The sequence below is a fragment of the Xenopus tropicalis genome, chromosome 1 (assembly GCF_000004195.4).
Source record: "Xenopus tropicalis strain Nigerian chromosome 1, UCB_Xtro_10.0, whole genome shotgun sequence".
Lineage (NCBI taxonomy): Eukaryota > Metazoa > Chordata > Amphibia > Anura > Pipidae > Xenopus > Xenopus tropicalis.
The window spans coordinates 90,887,534-90,908,239 of NC_030677.2; the positions used below are offsets into that span (position 1 = coordinate 90,887,534).

Sequence of the window (20,706 nt, forward strand, 5' to 3'; positions counted from 1 at the left end):
GCTACATACCGCAACCAAAATTGGAAGCCCTAATGTGGAAACGCATCCAGAATCTTCCAAAAATTCTCTCCTCCAACCTCCCATAAAAACGGGAGAATCCGGAACAGACTCACATCGTGTCCCATACGGCAACCCGACACTCATTGCTTTTCCACTAACCCCCAACAAAAATTTGGGAGCTTATTTTGCCCCACACCAAACCCAAAACTACACCCCAACTAACTGGGTGTAGACGATTTGGTTCTTCTCTCCAATCACTCACTAAATGGACCATCATATTTGCCACAGGCAATTACTTAAAGAGTGTATACTTTTATTTCTCTTATATATATTAATGTTCTTGAAGTTACATGTTCAATTGTTTTTTACAATTATGCTTATGCAAAACAGTTATGATTACATGGCAAAAATATTGAGCTACTTATATAACTTACTTCTGCTTTACTCAACCCAGGAGATGGCATTAACTAATTACAATGACCAAATAGAGGTGACATACTTTAAAGGCCATAAACATAGAAAATGGCCATGCCTGTACGTTGGCAACCCTTTAGCACAACATCTGGTCGGGATACTTGGTTCTGCCAGGACAGGGCTAGTAGTAGGCAACTCAAAGCAAGCCACAATAAGCTTCTTTTTTAAGAGAGATCATGGCTAAGTTCGTATCTATCAATGTCAAAGGCCTGAACAGCATCCATAAACGATATTTAGCACTCAGAGAAATCAAATCCCTCAAAGCCGACATAGCTTTCCTCCAAGAAACCCATTTTAATGCAAACAAACCCCAAAAACTCGGCTCAAGGGACTACCCCACTGGATATTACGCCTCAGCCCAACAAAAAAAAGCAGGGGTAGCAATATTAATACATAAGAACTGTCCCTTGACAGTAGACCAAGTATCCCGAGACCAGAATGGTCATTATATATTGATACATGGCAAATATGCAGATGTGCCTGTTGTCTTGCTTAATGTGTATGCACCTAACAAAAGACAAATCAGATTCCTTAGGAAAGTTTTAGATCACTCATTAACCAACAACAGAGTATACACAATAATAGGAGGTGACTTTAACATGGTATACTCACAACTTAACGACAGATCTCAACCCTCACGAGATCAGGTAATTCACAACCAATCAAAAGAATTTAGGAAAATCACACGCCAGACAAACATATTCGACTCCTGGCGCCTCACCCACCCTAAAGAACAACAATTCACATTCTACTCTGCAGTACATAAAATACATACTAGACTTGATTATTTTTTTATCTCATACTCATGTCTCAGATTGACACATCCGGCCACAATACACCCAATTACGTGGTCAGACCACGCCCCAATATCATTACAACTTGACATTACCCCCCCCACACTGAGAGAACCTCACTGGAGACTTAATGAAACTATACTCCACAACCAAGACTACCTGTTATCTACAGAAACAGCACTCAAAGAATACTTTCAGCTCAATAAAGGAACGGTTCAATCGCCAACGACTCTATGGGAAGCCCATAAGGCTACCATTAGGGGCCACTTAATATCCCTCACCTCCAAAAAGAAAAAAGAATACATCCGATCACAACTCTCCATACAAAAACAACTACAAATCCTAGAATCTAAATACTTCTCCCATAAATCCGATCAGGTTCTGACCCAGATACTGAAACTTAGATCAGACCTAAATTCCCTTAAGCAAAAAGACGCAGAAAAAGCTATACTATGGACGAGACAGAACTATTACGAAAAAGGGGACAAACAACACACACTTCTAGCCAGAAAGCTAAGACACCAACAAAACCAAACCAGAATCACATCCATTAGAACACATACAGGCGAACTCACTTATAATCCCGATCAAATAGGGGAACAGTTTCATGCATATTATACTAAACTCTACAACTTAGAACACAACCCCAACAACACAGACCGAGCTTTAACAGATTTCCTAGCTAAAGCCACTCTACCTAAACTGTCAGAAGACGACATAGAAAAGCTGAACACAAAGATTACACCCGAAGAAATAGCAGACGCACTAAAAAATATGCCAGGGGGGAAAGCCCCGGGCCCTGATGGGCTACCATATAAATACTATAAAACTTTCCTACATGTCCTATCCCCCCATCTAACTGAACTTTTCAATGCCTACCTTCAAGGAACCCCAATCCCCAACTCAAATTTAACTTCTTATCTTACGTTATTACATAAAGAAGGGAAAGATCCCACATTATGCACCAACTATAGACCCATAGCACTACTGAACTCAGATTTGAAGCTTTTCACAAAAATCTTAGCAAACTCACACCAATCCTCCCCAATTTAATCCACAAAGACCAAGTCGGCTTCATTCAGGGTAGACAAGCAGGCGACAATACACGAAGAGTGATAGATCTCATAGAAATTGCCAATAGAGCAAATACACCAGCAGTAATTCTAAGCTTAGATGCCGAAAAGGCATTTGATCGCCTCAGCTGGCCATTCATGTTTAAACTTCTGCAACACCTCAACTTCACAGGACCATATCTAAAGGCCCTTCAAAACTTATATAGCACCCCCTCGACATACTTGAAACTACCAGGCCAATCCCATAGACCCATATCAATTCATAATGGCACGAGACAAGGATGCCCCATGTCCCCACTCCTTTACGCCTTAAGCATTGAGCCAATGGCAGCATTAATCCGAAACAGTCAAGACATAACAGGAATAGACATAAAATCCACACAATACAAAGTCTCCCTATATGCAGATGATATCATGCTTACCCTAACAAATCCACAAATTTCTCTGCCCAACCTGCATAAAATCCTTAAGGAATATAGCCTTCTATCCAACTACAAAATCAATCTGACTAAAACAGAAGCACTACCCCTTGTAAGGGAAAGTGCCTTACCGGCACGGCGGGGACGCCTGCCGTGCTGCCATCGGCGGGGGCGCCCGCCGCGCCGTCTGCTCCCTGTGCCGGCTCTCTCCTAGGTGCGCGCGCGCGCGCACTTCCGCGTTTTAAAGGCGCGAAATTCAACATATTTAAAGGGCCATTTGCAGTGGATTCTTTGCCCGTGATAGGATTTGATCCTGGTGCTTTTCTGAGCCTTGTGTATTTCGTTTCTGTATCCTGCTTGTTGCCTTCCTGTGTTTTGACCCGGCTTGCTCCTGACTATTCTGATTATCCATATCTGACCCCGGCTTGTACTTTGACTACGATTTCGTCTCATCCTGCTGTATTGATTACCCGGTTTGACCCTTGCCTGTCTGACTATCCTTGATTGCTGCCCGCCCCGACCTAGCCTGCCTGACGACGACCTTGTTTAACCCTATTCGTACCGTGATCTTTGGCCTAACTGACTTTCTACAGTCGTGCCCCATTGCTAGCCAGAACTCCTGCTTTGCACCTCTCGTATAAGTCCAGGTGGCATCCGAGTAGCTGAGGGCTCCTCCCGAAGCCAAAGGCGGTCACGCTACTGGTGAAGCACGAGCTGAGACCAGGGTGCTTGGCACTAGCTCTGGTATTGGGTGCCGACCGTGACATTATCACGGGCCATGGAGGACCAAGATCACAGTGAGTCCGCTGCTGCTCCTCCCACTCCATCTGCTACTACTGAAGCGCTTCTTACTGCCCTGCTACAGCGCTTGGAGGATCAGGAGCAAAAGCAGAATTATCTCCTGCAGGGTTTTCACAACCTAACCCGCCAGCTGGAGACTACGCAATCTCCGCAGCAGCAGCCTGTTCCTAGTTTTTCCCCTTCTGTGGGGGCATCTGCTATGGGAGGTAACACCTATAGGCCCCAGGAGCCCAAAATTGCATTTCCTGAGAAATTCTCTGGGGACAGGTCCAAATTTTTCGTCTTCAAAGAGGCATGTAAACTATATCTTAGCTTTTTCCCTCATTCTTTCCCTTCTGGTGTGGAAAAAGTAAAATTTGTTATGACCCTTCTAGTGGGGGATCCCCAAGTTTGGGCCCTTAGACTGCCTCCTTCTGATCCTGCTCGTTCTTCCCTTGAGGTATTCTTTGATACTATGGCACTTCTTTACGATGACCCGGATCGTGCATCATCAGCCGATTCGGCGATTCGTAAACTGCGCCAAGGGAGACGGGATGCAGAGGTGTATTGCACAGAATTCCGCCGGTGGGCAGCAGAGACCGAGTGGAACGATGCGGCCCTGCGCAGTCAGTTCCGTATCGGGCTATCCGACTCTATTAAAGATAGCCTGGTTAATTACCCCTTGTCGTCCAGTCTGGATGATCTCATGTCCCTAGCCATCCAGATCGATAGGAGACAAAGGGAGAGAAGGAGTGAAAGGGGTCATTCTGCTTTCTCTGGGGTTACTTATGGGAAACCTGACTTAGTGACCAATGTCAAGTCTTCTTGACCGGCTTCCCCGGTGTCTCCACCTCAGGAGGAGCCTATGCAACTAGGCCTATTCCATCTCTCTCCTGAGGAAAAGACACGCAGGCGGACCCTTGGGTTATGTATATATTGTGGGGACAAGGGTCATTTTCTCAAACAATGCACCAATTTGCCTCCAAGGTCCAGCTACCGGTCAAACTGTCCTGGCCTACGGGCTCCGTTCACTTGTCTGCTTTCGTGGACTCTGGGGCAGAGGGTAACTTTATTGAGGCCACGTTTGCTGCTAAACATGGCATTCCTGTGGTTCCTCTAAGTGTTCCCATGAGATTATTTACGGTGGACAAAAGACCTTTAGGGTCTGGTGTAGTAAATAAGAGAACTGTATCTTTATCCTTATGTGTGAACAATTTCCATGTTGAAGAGATAGTCCTTTTTCTTATTGAAGGTGCCTCCTCTCCACTCATTTTGGGTTTACCCTGGCTCCAGGTTCATAACCCCCAGATTAATTGGGTTACTGGGGAGGTGTCTCAATGGGGTTCTTGTTGTAGGGGTATCTGTATTCCCTCAACTATAGCAGCCACCTCACTTGAAGGGTTACCTGCAGCCTATTCGGCTTATGCCGATGTCTTTTCCAAAAAAGTGGCCGAGACCTTACCCCCTCACAGACAGTATGACTGTCCCATTGATCTGGTTCCAGGTTCCTCTCCCCCTCGTGGTCGTACATACCCTCTTTCCCTTCCTGAGTCCCAGTCCATGAAGGAATATATCCAGGAAAACCTTGAAAGAGGTTTTATCCGGCCTTCTAATTCTCCTGCAGGTGCTGGGTTTTTCTTTGTGGGTAAGAAGGATGGGGGTCTCCGTCCTTGTATAGATTACAGGGGTTTAAACAAAGTCACTATTAAAAACCGCTACCCTCTTCCTCTAATTTCTGAGTTATTTGACCAGGTTAAAGCCGCCAAGATCTATACCAAGCTTGATCTTAGAGGTGCATACAATCTCATCCGTATTAGAGAGGGGGATGAGTGGAAGACTGCTTTTAACACCAGGGACGGCCACTACGAGTATTTAGTAATGCCCTTTGGGCTCTGTAACGCCCCCGCAGTTTTTCAAGAATTTGTCAACGACATCTTTCGTGACCTGCTGGGGGTATTCGTAGTGGTCTACCTTGACGATATTCTTATTTTCTCTTCTAATCTAAACGAACATCGTAAACATGTGTGTGAGGTCTTAAAAAGGCTAAGGGAGAACAACCTGTATGCAAAACTAGAGAAATGTACCTTTGAAGTCTCTACTGTTCAGTTTTTGGGTTGTATTATTTCCTGCAAAGGTCTAGAGATGGATCCAGGCAAAGTGAGAGCTGTCCTAGATTGGGCCCAACCCTTTTCGTTACGCGCAATACAAAGGTTTCTTGGTTTTGCCAATTATTATCGTCAATTTATTAAGAATTTTTCTCTAATTGTAGCTCCCATCACGAATCTAACTAAGAAGGGCGCTGATCCCAGTATGTGGCCTCCTGAGGCTGTACAAGCGTTTGAAACCCTCAAAAAAGAGTTTAGCTCTGCCCCTATCCTTAGACCTCCCAATTCCGCTCTCCCTTTCATTGTAGAGGTAGATGCCTCTGAGGTAGGAGCTGGGGCAGTCCTTTCCCAAAGACACCCGATAACCAATAAGATGCATCCCTGTGCCTTTTTCTCTAGAAAGTTTTCACCTACAGAGGTCAATTACGACATAGGGAACAGGGAATTGTTGGCCGTGAAATTGGCCTTCGAGGAATGGCGCCATCTCCTAGAGGGGGCTAAACATCTAGTTACGGTCTATACCGACCATAAAAATTTACTTTATATTGAATCCGCTAAGCGCCTGAACCCAAGGCAAGCCAGGTGGGCTTTATTCTTTTCAAGGTTCAATTTTTCTTTAACTTTTAAGCCCGGGTCAAAGAATACCAAGGCAGATGCACTCTCTAGGAGTTTCAATTCTGTTTCCTCCGACTCTAGTGAGTGTACTCCCATCATTCCCAGGGAGTTAATTGTTGCAACTTTGGAATCTGACCTCTCTTCCTTATTGTTCCCGTTACAATCTTCTGCTCCTATTGAAACCCCATCTGGTAAATGGTTTGTTCCTGAGGAGCTTAGGGAACAAGTATTAAGAGAGGTTCATGATTCTAAAATGGCAGGTCATCCAGGTGTTGCAAAAACCATTTCTTTGTTGTCCCGCCATATTTGGTGGCCATCCTTCAAGCAGGATGCCAAAACTTTTGTCGATTCCTGTCCAATTTGTCAAAGGTCTAAATCATCTCATCAGCAGCCTCAGGGTCTGTTAAATCCCTTACCCATTCCAATGAAGCCTTGGTCCCACATCTCTATGGATTTTATTGTGGAGTTACCCCCTTCTCAGGGTAAAACAGTGATTTGGGTGGTGGTCGATAGATTTAGTAAAATGGCTCATTTTATTCCTCTCCCACACCTCCCTTCTGCTAAAACCCTGGCTGATTTATTCATTACTCATATTTTTAAGTTTCATGGGTTTCCTGTGAATATCGTTTCTGACAGGGGGGTTCAGTTTGTGTCAAGATTTTGGCGTGCTTTCTGTTCTTTGGTTGGGACAGAATTATCCTTTTCTTCTGCCTACCACCCCCAAACTAACGGTCAAACCGAAAGGGTGAACCAGTCCCTTGAGCAGTATCTCAGGTGCTATGTGTCCGATAACCAGTCCACATGGTCTGAACTGCTCCCCTGGGCAGAATTTGCATACAATAATGCTACCCATTCCTCCTCAGGGAGGTCTCCTTTCTTTGTCGTTTATGGGTTACACCCCAAAGCATTTTCTTTTTCTGGCTCTAATTCCCCTGTACCTTCTGCCAATTCCTCTGTCTTAAGCTTTTCTGAAATCTGGTCGCTAGTTCATGATTCACTATCTGCAGCTTCCCTAGCCCAGAAAAAAGCTGCTGACAAATCCCGTAGGGAGGCTCCCCAGTACAAGGTGGGGGATTTAGTGTGGTTATCAACCAAGAATATTAAGTTAAAGGTTCCCTCTCCCAAACTGGGGCCCAGGTTTATTGGTCCATATCCCATCATTGCAATAGTTAACCCATCTTCTGTCCGTCTGCAGTTACCTCCCAATTTCAGAATTGCTAATACTTTTCATGTTTCTCTCCTTAAACCTGCTGCTAACACTCGTCATTTGTCCGTTCCTCCCCCGGTGCTGATTGAAGGTCAGCCTGAATATGAGATCCAGGAGTTCCTTGACTCCCGCCTGGTGAGAGGTAAGTTACAATATCTTACCAGGTGGAAAGGCTTCGGCCCTGAGGAGAACTCTTGGGTCTCAGTTGATGACATCAAGGCTGACCGCCTTAGGAAGCAATTCCATTTAAGGTTTCCGGAGAAGCCTGGGGGTCCAGTGGCCCCCCCTAGAGAGGGGGGTAATGTAAGGGAAAGTGCCTTACCGGCACGGCGGGGACACCCGCCGCGCTGCCATCGGCGGGGACGCCCGCCGCGCCGTCTGCTCCCTGTGCCGGCTCTCTCCTAGGTGCGCGCGCGCGCGCACTTCCGCGTTTTAAAGGCGCATGCGCGCTGACGTCATGACGTCAGCGCGCAAAGGCGCGAAATTCAAAATATTTAAAGGGCCATTTGCAGTGGATTCTTTGCCCGTGATAGGATTTGATCCTGGTGCTTTTCTGAGCCTTGTGTATTTTGTTTCTGTATCCTGCTTGTTGCCTTCCTGTGTTTTGACCCGGCTTGCTCCTGACTATTCTGATTATCCATATCTGACCCCGGCTTGTACTTTGACTACGATTTCGTCTCATCCTGCTGTATTGATTACCTGGTTTGACCCTTGCCTGTCTGACTATCCTTGATTGCTGCCCGCCCCGACCTAGCCTGCCTGACGACGACCTTGTTTAACCCTATTTGTACCGTGATCTTTGGCCTAACTGACTTTCTACAGTCGTGCCCCATTGCTAGCCAGAACTCCTGCTTTGCACCTCTCGTATAAGTCCAGGTGGCATCCGAGTAGCTGAGGGCTCCTCCCGAAGCCAAAGGCGGTCACGCTACTGGTGAAGCACGAGCTGAGACCAGGGTGCTTGGCACTAGCTCTGGTATTGGGTGCCGACCGTGACACCCATAAATCTCACACCAAACACGACAGAAGCACTTAGGGCAAGCTTCCCATACAATTGGAAAACAGATTCCATCTCATACCTAGGCATACAAATCACTACTAAATACAACTCCCTGTACTCCCACAACTATCCACCATTGATCCGACAAATTGAACAGTTACTGAAAAAATGGTCTGACTACCCCATATCATGGTTTGGGAAAATAGCATCCATTAAGATGTGTATATTACCCAAGCTTCTTTATTTATTTGAAACGCTACCAGTGGCAGTCCCAACCAAAACCTTAAAAACAATTTAATCTCTAACACATGCATACATTTGGGGAAACCGCAGACATAGAATACCAAGATCTGTATTACTGACCCCAACCCAAAGAGGAGGATTGGGAGTCCCATCTTTCTTGAAATATTATGAAGCTGCACACCTTAGACAACTACTGGCTTGGTCTCATTGGAACTCACCCACGACATGGGGCATCATAGAAAATATGGTCATAGAAAAATACCATCTAAATTCATTTATATGGTCCAACAACCCACAAACCCGACTTCCAACGACTATGCTAAGCTCTAACCGTCTCACCCTGACCATCTGGAATCAAGCTAAGCGAAAAAACACCTTGACATCCAAACACCCATTAACTACAATATACCTTAAAAACCCAACCTTCATACCAGGAACCTCCCCTCACTTCTATCACCGATGGTCACAAACAAAAGCCTATGGAGTAAAAGACCTGACAGATCCGATCACAGGGACAATCTTACCGTTTCCCAAAATACAAGACAAAGCACCTCAAGCTAATCTCAAATTTTTTGAATACCTCCAACTGAGAAACTTTCTACAACCATTTATCTCGCACCAAAGAAACAAAGCAAACACAAGATTTGAGCTTATAGCCAAACAAGGACTACCCCAAAAAGGACTGATCTCCAGGATATACCAGCTCTTACTCACACCAACCCCGGAGCAAACACCTCAACACAAATATATGCTCCGATGGAATGAAAACAGGACATCACCCATCGCGGAAGAAAATTGGACCGACATCTGGAAAAACGCCAAAAAAATGGTAACCTGCACCAGACAAAAAGAAAACATATACAAACTAATGATGCACTGGTATAATACCCCAGAAAGACTCAACACCTTCTTTCCTAATCATTCCCCGCTCTGCTGGAGGGGCTGCCAAAACATAGGATCACTGGAACATATCATTTGGTCATGCCCCATAATACAGCCATACTGGGACAACATCAGAGACCTACTGTCCCAACTAACTTGCCGTACTATACAGAAAGACTCTCTCACATTCATTTTGGGCAAACCATTCCCGGGCCTACACAAAACCTCTCAAGCCTTGATGAACCAAGTCTTAACAGCTGCTAAGCTAACCCTCACGAGCAAATGGAAATCGGCAACCCCACCTTCTTTAGCAGAAGTAATAAAGAGAGTAAACAGCAACAAAGACTTTGAATCTAGAATTGCATACATACAGAATAAAAATGCTCAATTTCTGGAGACATGGGCTATGTGGGAATTAATAAAACCAAAATGATACATTCTACCACAAACCAACTCGAAGACACATTCAACCCAACGAAACATCAATTAGTGCAGCCCAATTTATACAGTCAAAACCTCACTACGACAAACATCAACAATGACCACACAGAAAGCCTCCAGGACAAAGGACCCCAAAACATTCTACCTTCCACCCCTAGGCCTGGGGAGATTCCAATGAGACCAGCCTACCTATGGATGCCATCCTCTTCTATTGTAATCATTAATATGCCATGTTTATGTATACAACATTTCTTTTTATTTTTGTATTTCTTTAATAAAAATTTAAGTTACAAAAAAAAAAAAAAAAGCTGTAAATTGTAGGCAAAAATTGGAATCGAGGAATAGGCAGAGGTCATGACGGGCAGCAACCTGGAAAATCAGGAAACCGTCCAAGGTCACAACAGGAATCAGATCAACAACAACACTTAGTGTCTAACCAGAAAGGATGATCACTTTGCAGTGAGTTAAGGCCTCTGCGTCTATTTACGGGCTGTGTGTATGCATTAGAATGCGTGTGGATCTGTGTGGAAGTGCACGCATCAGAACATGCACGTGTTAAATTGCGCAAGCTGCCGCACATGCGCAGAGATTGCCGCAAACGCAGAGAGGGCAGGTAAGTTAGGCGGCAAGCTACCCTGGGAGGTAAATTATTCCATATAAAGGGGATTACAATTTGGTTAAGCTGTTTAAAAAAAGAGTTAGGAATAATGCAAGGAGCATTATATATGTAGTACATATATAAATTTGAGGAGCCCCAAAGTGAAAGTAGCAGTTTTGCCAATTTTTTTTAGAGTTAATGATCGGGTCTAGGTTTAGGTTGATGAATTTATCAGGGGTTATTGTGTACAATTATCTTTAAGTAATGGAACTGTTGGGTCCATTGTAACAGAAGTCCAGGTGGTACAGTCTGCGGTTGGTCAGAGTCAATAGGAAATAACACAGATTTATCTCAATTAACCCTATGGCCAGAGAAGTTGGCAAATTTGTTTACCAATTGGACGAGGGCAAGGAATGAGTCCTTTGGGTCTGCAAGGTAGATCAATAGGTCGTCGGCATAGAGAGCTTCTTGTGTATGGTACTGTGAGGCCTCTGATCTGGGGGGAATGTCTGATGCATATTGCAAGTGACTCAATGGCTAGAGCAAACAGAATAGGGGGCAACTATGTCTCGTACCTCTTGTGAGGGGAAACAGGGAAGACATTAATCAGTTACTTCTAACTGGGGCTGTGGGATGTTTATAAAGTAGTTGGAACCAAGTCAGTATTGTTGGGCTAAAGATGAATCGGGGAAGGACACAGGTAGCCCCATTTTGGGTCAACGCCTCCAGTGAAACTACAACGCGATTACCAGCTTCAGTGTGATATAGTTGGATGTTGGTAAACGTCAGCTTGAACGCAGACAATCATATGTGCTGTTAAACAATAAACATAACATACCAACCTAAACCCACAGCCCTCCTACCAATCCCCCAAACATGGATCCTGGAACATATCTCGCTTATAAAAGCTCTTAGGGAGTGTGTCTATAATATGTGAACAAACAGTAAATGCAGATGAAGAAATAAGTAGTAGAACAGTAATAGCGGGATCAGACTGTGGGCATCAACAGTCAGGTTGCGGTTCTGTAGCAGACCCACTTGAGAGTGTATCCTCTTAAGCCCACAGCTGCTCTTCTAATATGGGACCATAGTTAACTCCCTGTAGCAGCTGAAATTATAGCATGTGAATTTGCAGAGCTCTGCAGTAAAAATTTGAGAGTCCTTTCAAATAGGACTGCAGTTGCTGGGTACACCGCCGGGGTGGCCAGAGTAATTACGAGTCCTGGGTGCGTAAGTCTAGTCTAGGACCATGGTTCTGAAGTAGTTATGGTCTGGGTGCATGACTATGCCCAGCTTCCCTCACGGCACTAGGAACTAGACCCAGATCCATGAATCCGATTGTGTGGTTTTGGTTGGCTGGTTTTGGCCGGGTCTGCAGCAGATGGTCTCCTAGACTGCCAAAGAGGAGCGGAGTAGCTGGGTACTATTCATGGGGTCGATGATGTGGGGAGATTTTTAAGAAACCCTGGGAGAGCCTTAAAAATGTCCTTGCTGTTGTCCGGATGACCACACTCCCTGCCTGCTGCCATCTTAAACAAACAGAGGTGCGCTTCTAGGGCTGTTTACTTAGGCATGGTGAAGCATTTTGCAGGAGAAATATAGCGTTCTAGCTTGCACTATTGTGACTAATATATTGCCAAAAAAATGCTTTCATTTTCTTTTCAAACAAGGGCCTGATTTTCACAATTTTAGGGACAAGACTGTATAATTTAGGATAAAACAATAGGTAAAATTGACCAAAAGTAATTATGTGCAAGCAAGGAGCACATTTTTCACAATTTGTGGACAAAACAAGGGCTAATTTAGAAGAACTTGGCCCACAGTAATCCTTTACTTTTTATTTACTCAAGTCTTAGCTCCAGTTTGCATATTCCCTGTCAGTCCCACAGCATAAGGTTCCAGAGGTATTTGGAAATTGTTCCTAATCACATTAAATTGTTTACAGTCACCTTCAGTGGTAATATCTGCTAGAGTTTTAACCCCTGCTGCTACCCAGAGACCTATGTCCAGTACTTTTTGTAGGTGGGTCATGAATTTATTTCCCCATAGGGGGGTCCATTTTGACCATACTTATTTGTTCCTCTGAGCTATTTTTAGGATTTACAAAAGGAGTTAACTACTGTCCTCATGGGGTTGTGGTCCTGTAATGATTGGATATATCTCTATATGGGAGGCTTGCCAAGAGATTCAATTACAGTAGCCTCCAATACCAACACTTAATTGTCTAATTTAGGTGACATTCACCAATGGGCATAAACTAATTGACTAGCAAGGTATTACAGGAAAAAAATTTGGTTGAACTAGTCTTGGTCATCAAGAAGTCCACGTATTGCTCTGTTTAAGGTTTTAAAGAGAGCTGCTGGAGTGATCACCGGTGTATTGTGAAAAACGTAAAATTTTTGGCTGAGACACTGTCTTGAGAATATTTATTCTACCGGAGAGGGACAGGGGAAGACCCTGCCACACCAAGATCCTCTCCTTCAGACAGGCTGAAACTGGAGATATGTTTAGTGGCACATATAGCTTAAGGCTTTATGGATTACAATAGCCAAGTACTTAAAAGAGAAGTAAAGGTAAAAGTAAGCTTTATCAGAAAGTCTATGTAAATACAGCCATAAGCACTTTCAGAAATGCAGCACTAAGTCCTCTATCAAAAGAAACATAGGATTTTTTGTCTTTTATGTAAACATATTCTTCGATATCACACTTAATCCCCTTTCGGACTCCTTCAGGTTTGGGGCCTTCTCCTACAATTATATCTGCAACTATGTGCTGTGTGCTATCTACAGCAATTTGCCATTTTTGTTTCTCTTTTCAAGGGCTACCCTGTAAAGCTCCTGCTGCATGATTTTATACATATATATATATATATATATATATATATATATATATATATATATATATATATATATAGTCTTGCAAAGAATCGGCACTCACCAGTATCGGGCACAGGCTGGGTGCTGACAAAAATAATACATCAAACTCAACAGTAGAAAGCACTCACAGCTACAGCATCAATCAGGTCAGTGATTTATTTCAGCATACCATCTACGCGTTTCGATCACCACAGGATCGTCATCAGGATGATAGACAGGAAGTGAAGTGTCAGGTTAAAAACCCGCAGTATCCAATCAGTGTTTATACAACATTAACCCATTCAATAACATGTGCAAAGTGTAATCAAATACCAGGCACTTAAAAAATCCCCATATGATCAAAAATAAAATTATCATCAAACATCTAGACATATTAATACATAAACTAGGACATATCCCATATATATCAATGTGGTAAGCCACATGGCAAAGCTCATAGTGAAATATAATTTTAAAACACACATAAGTCAATCTATCAAGACACATGACAAAGTCACATGTCATGACTAAAAATTGAATTTATAAATATCACCATTAACTTCAATACTCATCTAAACTCATAATAGTGCATAAAATAGGACATATCCCATATATATCAATGCGATAAGCCACATGGCACAACTCATAGTGAAATATAATTTTAAAACACATATGAGTCAATCTATCAAGACACATGACAAAGTCACATGTCATGTCTAGAAATTAAGATGATAAATACCACCATTAACTTTAATGCTCATACACATTAGCTGTTACATATTAATAGGGAAAAATAAGTTACCCACCCAAAGTTATAACGTGATAAAAACTAGCGTGTTGTAAAAAGTTATTTCATATTCATAGTGAAATTTAGGAAATGTGAACAGATAAACGGACAAAAATTGTCCAATACTAATAAAAAGCATTTCTTACAATCTTTATAAAGTTAAAAGCAGTCACACTTAAAAACATTTAAGGAAGTCACTACATAAAGACAGTGGATGATCAAAATAGCATCAAATATCTTAAATTAGGATCACGTTAATTAACTGACTTCAAATTACATAAACCAATGCTATCTAAAAAATTGGTCATAAGGCCATCATATAGGAAATACCCAGGGACACAACAGTCAGTTTATATAAAACAAGATAGTGATAACATCTCATTTAATCCCCTAGGGGCAATTGTGTCAAGGTATTTATCATCTTAATTTCTAGACATGACATGTGACTTTGTCATGTGTCTTGATAGATTGACTCATATGTGTTTTAAAATTATATTTCACTATGAGTTGTGCCATGTGGCTTATCGCAATGATATATATGGGATATGTCCTATTTTATGCACTATTATGAGTTTAGATGAGTATTGAAGTTAATGGTGATATTTATAAATTCAATTTTTAGTCATGACATGTGACTTTGTCATGTGTCTAGATAGATTGACTTATGTGTGTTTTAAAATTATATTTCACTATGAGCTTTGCCATGTGGCTTACCACATTGATATATATGGGATATGTCCTAGTTTATGTATTAATATGTCTAGATGTTTGATGATAATTTTATTTTTGATCATATGGGGATTTTTTAAGTGCCTGGTATTTGATTACACTTTGCACATGTTATTGAATGGGTTAATGTTGTATAAACACTGATTGGATACTGCGGGTTTTTAACCTGACACTTCACTTCCTGTCTATCATCCTGATGACGATCCTGTGGTGATCGAAACGCGTAGATGGTATGCTGAAATAAATCACTGACCTGATTGATGCTGTAGCTGTGAGTGCTTTCTACTGTTGAGTTTGATATATATATATATATATATATATATATATATATATATATATATATATATATATATATGAGATCAACATTTCTCTCCACTTCTGTTACCCTGGCTTGCCTCCCCACTGTGGGGTTATCAGCAAGCTCTTGTTCTGCTTTTACCCTGTCGAGCTCTTCATCTTGCTTTTTTCTAGACTCCTTTATGAAAGCAATGTACAGTATATCCCTCTCAAGTGAGCTTTGTCTACCAATAGTAAGCCAGTTGGGAGGGGGGCTTCAGTAATATGATTATTATGCAACCATTTAGGCAATAAGCACCACTGACTATGTTGGGGCTTATCAAACCAGGCAAACTCAGTTGGGGGGCATGGCCAAACATACATGGGGGAGGAATTTGGTGTCTTATAAACCCTGAAGCAGCCCTGGGTTCAATAATATGAAACCTATAGGGGAGAGTGCTGCAGAAGCTGCAGTATAGTAGGAATATTGCTTGGCATGGGTGTTTAAACATCTCCAAGAGTCATGTTAAGGTCCCCATACACGGGCCGATTAAAGCTGCTGATATCGGTCCCTTGGACCGATTCGGCAGCTAATCGGCCCGTGTATGGGCAGAACCGAGCAGCCTGGCCGACCGATATCTGGCCTGAAATTGGCCAGATCTCGATCGGCCAGGTTAGAAAATCCAGTCAGATCGGGGACCGCATCGGCTCGTTGATGCGGTCCCCGAACCGACTGCCCCATGGCCGCAAATGTAATTCAATTGTTTGGCCCCAGGGCCAAACGATCGGATTATTTTTTTTTAAAGCAACTTCCTACCCGATATCGCCCACCCGTAGGTGGGGATATCGGGTGAAGATCCACTCGCTTGGCGACATTGCCAAGCGAGCGGATCTGCCCGTGTATGGCCAGCTTTAGGCTAGCTTGATTTTCCTGTCAGATCAGGTGGGTGATAGGCTAATACAAACCTTTGGCCCTAGGGCCAAACAATCGAATTACAATGACAGGAATAGGAGCCATGAAGTGAGTACTGCATCAATAAGCGAATGCAGTCCTTGCTCCAACGGCTCTTATTCCTGTCATTGCAATTTGATTGTTTGGCCCTAGGGCCAAATGATCGTATTAGCCTGAAATCACACATCTTAGGTGGGCATATTGGGAGAAAGATCTGCTCAAATCTTTTGGTGTATGGCCAGCTTTACTTGCCCAAAGCTGCTGGCAAAGTATTTTGAGAATGCTGTCACTCCTTGAATGCCAGTTCAGGCAGTAGTGATGACAGCATTAGTACATGAATAGCTTGAAACATTTTAGAAGAAGCAATTGCTGTGGAAATCAAGGGTGATGGTAAATCCAGGGTTCCTAGTCCCAATAGGCATAGTTGTGCACTATTCCTCAAAGTAGGCTGAGCAAGATTTGCCTGGTGGAGGAGAAAATGCTAATAAAGACTTAATCTCAAGCTGCAGGCATACCTTCAGTATACCTTCTCAATAGTGACCTTAAGTCTCCCCAAATTTCTTCTGTTCAGATGATCAGAAGCCTCATAGGAAAAAAAAACAAAACACTGAGCTCTGTAAACAAAATTTGCATAATGCCACGCTCCTGCACCAAGTCATGATGTCAAGGGGGAGGGCTTGGGCCATCAATCACTGAATCAGGATTTGGTGAGTGAGTGTACTAAGAAGGGGTGGATTGAAGGCAGGCCAGGGAAGATTAAATAGTTACAAATTTACTGGCAATACACTGCAACTATGTTACAATGTTATGAGAATGAAACCTTATATTTAAAGCATTGATTGCCATGAGCCCCTGTCCTAAAACACCGGATCAAAAAAATTATTTAGCATAATAGTTTACCAGCTGTAATCTTTTGATCTTCTACAGTATATACAGCCAGAACTTGTGGCCGCCATATTTCCCCTGTCACGCCAATTACCCTCTCTTTATCATGATTCCTCAGCACTGCAAGAAAAACTCAAATGGAGAAATGGGACTGTGCAATCACTATGGTAACAAAATGCAATCTTTACTATAAGTGGTGCAGATAAAGGAAGACCGGTAAGAGCCAGCGCATTGTTATTGTTACTTTTTATTACTTATCTTTCTATTCAGACCCACTCCTATTCATATTGTAGTTTTCATTTAAGCTTGGTTGTTGGTAATTTAGACCCTAGCAACCATATAACTGCTAAAATTCCAAAGTGTAGAGGTGCTGAATAAAATGCTAAATAATTAAAAAAACACAAATAATAAAAAAAGACCCTTTGCAAGTTGTTGCAGAACAGCACTCTCTACAACATGCTAAAAGTTAATTTAACAGTGAACAAACCCTTTCAGGATATTGCAAATTTACTGGTAACTACATTGCTGCTAAACTTGCAATATCAGTCCTGGCTTTGGCAGGTGTTATACTCACTTGTCTGGTAAAATACCAGTTGTGTGGCAGCACTGAGCAAGGGCCACTGATGGGGAGGTAGGAGTCTGCTATTTGTATCAGTGCATACAGCCAGAGTGGGATTATGACTTCGGGCTCACTTTGATCTGCTGCGCATAGCATGGTGAATATTTTGGCCACGTTGCTTAATACCATGCCCATTTTACAAAACATGCTATTTTCCATGTTGGAATGGTAGCATCAGAAGCACAAAGTACACCAGTAGACATATACAGTGTCCACCACAAATTCATGACATATTCTGGCCCAAAATATTCCACAACACATTTTGGCACTTGAATTTCATGCCAGTAAGATCACTGCAGAAATGACCAATGAGCACTCCATTAACCCCATACCTGCGAGTAAGATCACTTCAGAAATTGCTAATGGGCACCCCAATAATCCCACACTTGCCAGTTAGATCTCTGCAGAAATGGCCATAACCCTCATTAACCCCAGACTTGCTAGTAAGATTACTGCAGAAATGGTCATTAAGCACTCCATAAACCCCAGACTTGCCAGTAAGATCATTGCAGATGGATAGATTGAGACATTTCCTTGCCTAAGCAGAATACTACAAACATTTTTCCCCCAACGGTACCACAAATGTAGTTTGTCCATGTGGCTCTTTTAGGTAGCTATAGCATGACTAAAAAAGTATCATAGGTGGCTGTGCATTCCACCGTGGAACACATGGCCATCTTTGATTTATTCTAGCTGAATGGGAGAGCTGTGAGCACTGTTGGCTTGCTGGTGGGGCAGCCAATTCAGACCCTAGCAGCAGTGGGGGCCCTCCAGGACAGCCATCCTTCTCTGTGGTTTATGCCCCTGTAACAAGGTCCCAAACACTAGGCGGTCCTACACTAGTGCCTATGTTGCCTATTGGGTTTTCTGGCCAGGCCAAAGGTCTGGTCTCTGTAACTCATGTCCAAATGCACATGATGGGGGGCCACTGATCCTTGGTCTGGTCACTTTGCATTGCACACAGAATTGGTTTGGGATTTTTTTGTCAAATGCCCTTGTCGAAAGCAGGGGCCACAAGTCTGGGTCTGCTACTTATATCCAAATGCAAATGGCAAACAGTAAGCACCACTGCTCTGGGTTTTATTGTTTTTTTTTTTTTCAAATGCCCTTGCACATAGCAGGGGCCACTGGTCTGGGTTTTTGGTCAAATGTCCTTGTAAATAGTAAGGGTCACGGATCTGGGTTTATTTGGTCAAATGCCCTTGTACGTAGCTGGAGCCACAGGTCTGGGATCTGCATCTAATAAAGGTGTGTTGTATGTTATTGTTAACTGGGCATGGTAATTTTAGGGTGTAGCTACAAAGCAGGTGTGGCTACAATTTTTACTGCAACACTACACACAACAGTTAATTATGTCCCCTTTTCCATTTTTTAAATGTTGGGATTTATACATGTATACATACACACATATATACATACATAGCACTCTCCCCTGTTTTGTCAACTGCAAAAGACAATGTATTTTCTGCCTTACATTTTAGGATTGGTATAATTAAAAAACTGTTACCATGGCTTATTTTAAAAAAATGCAATCTTATGAAAGAGACTGCCTTAACGCTCGAATAGCAGTGAAGAAAAAAAATCAGATTTTGTGACCATCCATTTTGCAATCCATCTATTCTTTTATATACACACAAACAAAGGAGGGGGAGGGGAAGATAACAGTGACTACACATCTAGCTCTATAGTAACACACATCAGCAAGAACATTAAGGTGCCAAGCATCAATCATATTCTAGAAAATACATTTCTTCCCTTCCTGCTATATAAAACCCCATTAATAATTATCACAATTTACACTTTTATTTTTGCAAAACAAAATTGTATAGCTTAAGACAAATTACCTTTTCAGTCTGTTTTCCCAAATGGCTCGCTTTGCATCTTAGCAACCAGCGACAGTATACTGTGTGAGCTTTGTCATAGAAATTCAGGGCGGGTACAAAAATTGAGGGAGCCAAATCACAAATATAAATATTTAGATAATGTGATTTATCCTTCTTTTGTTACTAGAAAACTGTTTACTGTTTGTGGTTCCCGAATTGTTTCCAAAATCAAATGATCCCAGCATAAATCCCGAAATCAAATGATCCCAGCATAAATCCCAGTTAGGAAGATTCCCTTCTGCATTTTTTGCTTCATTGGCAGCTAATCCTTTGGCAGAACACATATGGCCTATACATGCTCATATTTTTGTTTCCGTTTACATCTTCTCTAAAAAAAATATTATGATTAAAGCATTATGCATTTAGATTCCTGAAAGTTATCATCCAGTCTGATCAAGGCTCTGACGATATAAATTCCAAAGGTATTGCTGGCTTTGATATGTCCCTGCTTCTGTTCTCTTTTTCCAAGGAGTGTTCAATAATGATGAACCTTAGAAGCCTTGTTACAGGAATAGACAGTTGATCATGAATGAATTACAAATCCAGTTTTCAAACGACACAGAGATCCTGAGAAAATATAAACAGCCAGACTCTGGAAACGGTTATTAAACAAAATAGATTTTAAAGCTCAATGCTTTCCATGATAATGACTCAAAAATATTCACAGCCGATCCAGTTACTACCTGCAGCTCAGCTGACACTGCCTGGGAAACCGATGAGAACAAAAGGCTTTTTTACATAAATCTGCTGTCATAAGCTCTACAGCTCCACCTAGCACTCTGTAATGTGCAGTGCAGTCTCAGCAACTGAAATTTGTTGATTGAAGATGGCTACCTACTAAATATTTTATCCAAGTTTACAAGAATAGGATATACAAAATCCAGCTTTATCTTACTAGGGCTAGAAAGTACCACTTTTTTAACTATGTATAACCTTTTAGAATATAAACTTTTTAGAAATGGCTATTAAGTTAACATGATAAATTATCTAGGATTTTTGGGTTTGATATTTGTTGTAGAGATGTAAGGAAAAGTGCCTTACCGGCACGGCGGGGACGCCCGCCGAGCTGCAATCGGCGGGGACGCCCGCCGC

The 20,706-nt window shown here is 42.4% G+C and overlaps 1 protein-coding gene across 6 annotated transcripts in view; it reads right to left on the reverse strand.

Moving 5' to 3' along the window:
• adgrl3 (adhesion G protein-coupled receptor L3) overlaps positions 1 to 20,315 on the reverse strand; it is a 1,193,186-nt gene extending 1,172,871 nt beyond the window's left edge. For all 6 annotated transcript variants that reach the window (XM_031903606.1, XM_031903589.1, XM_031903595.1 and 3 more), the window contains exon 1: positions 19,576 to 20,315. The gene's annotated coding sequence lies outside the window, so the exon portion shown is untranslated. The remainder of the gene's footprint in view (positions 1 to 19,575) is intronic.
• Positions 20,316 to 20,706: the final 391 nt, after the last annotated feature.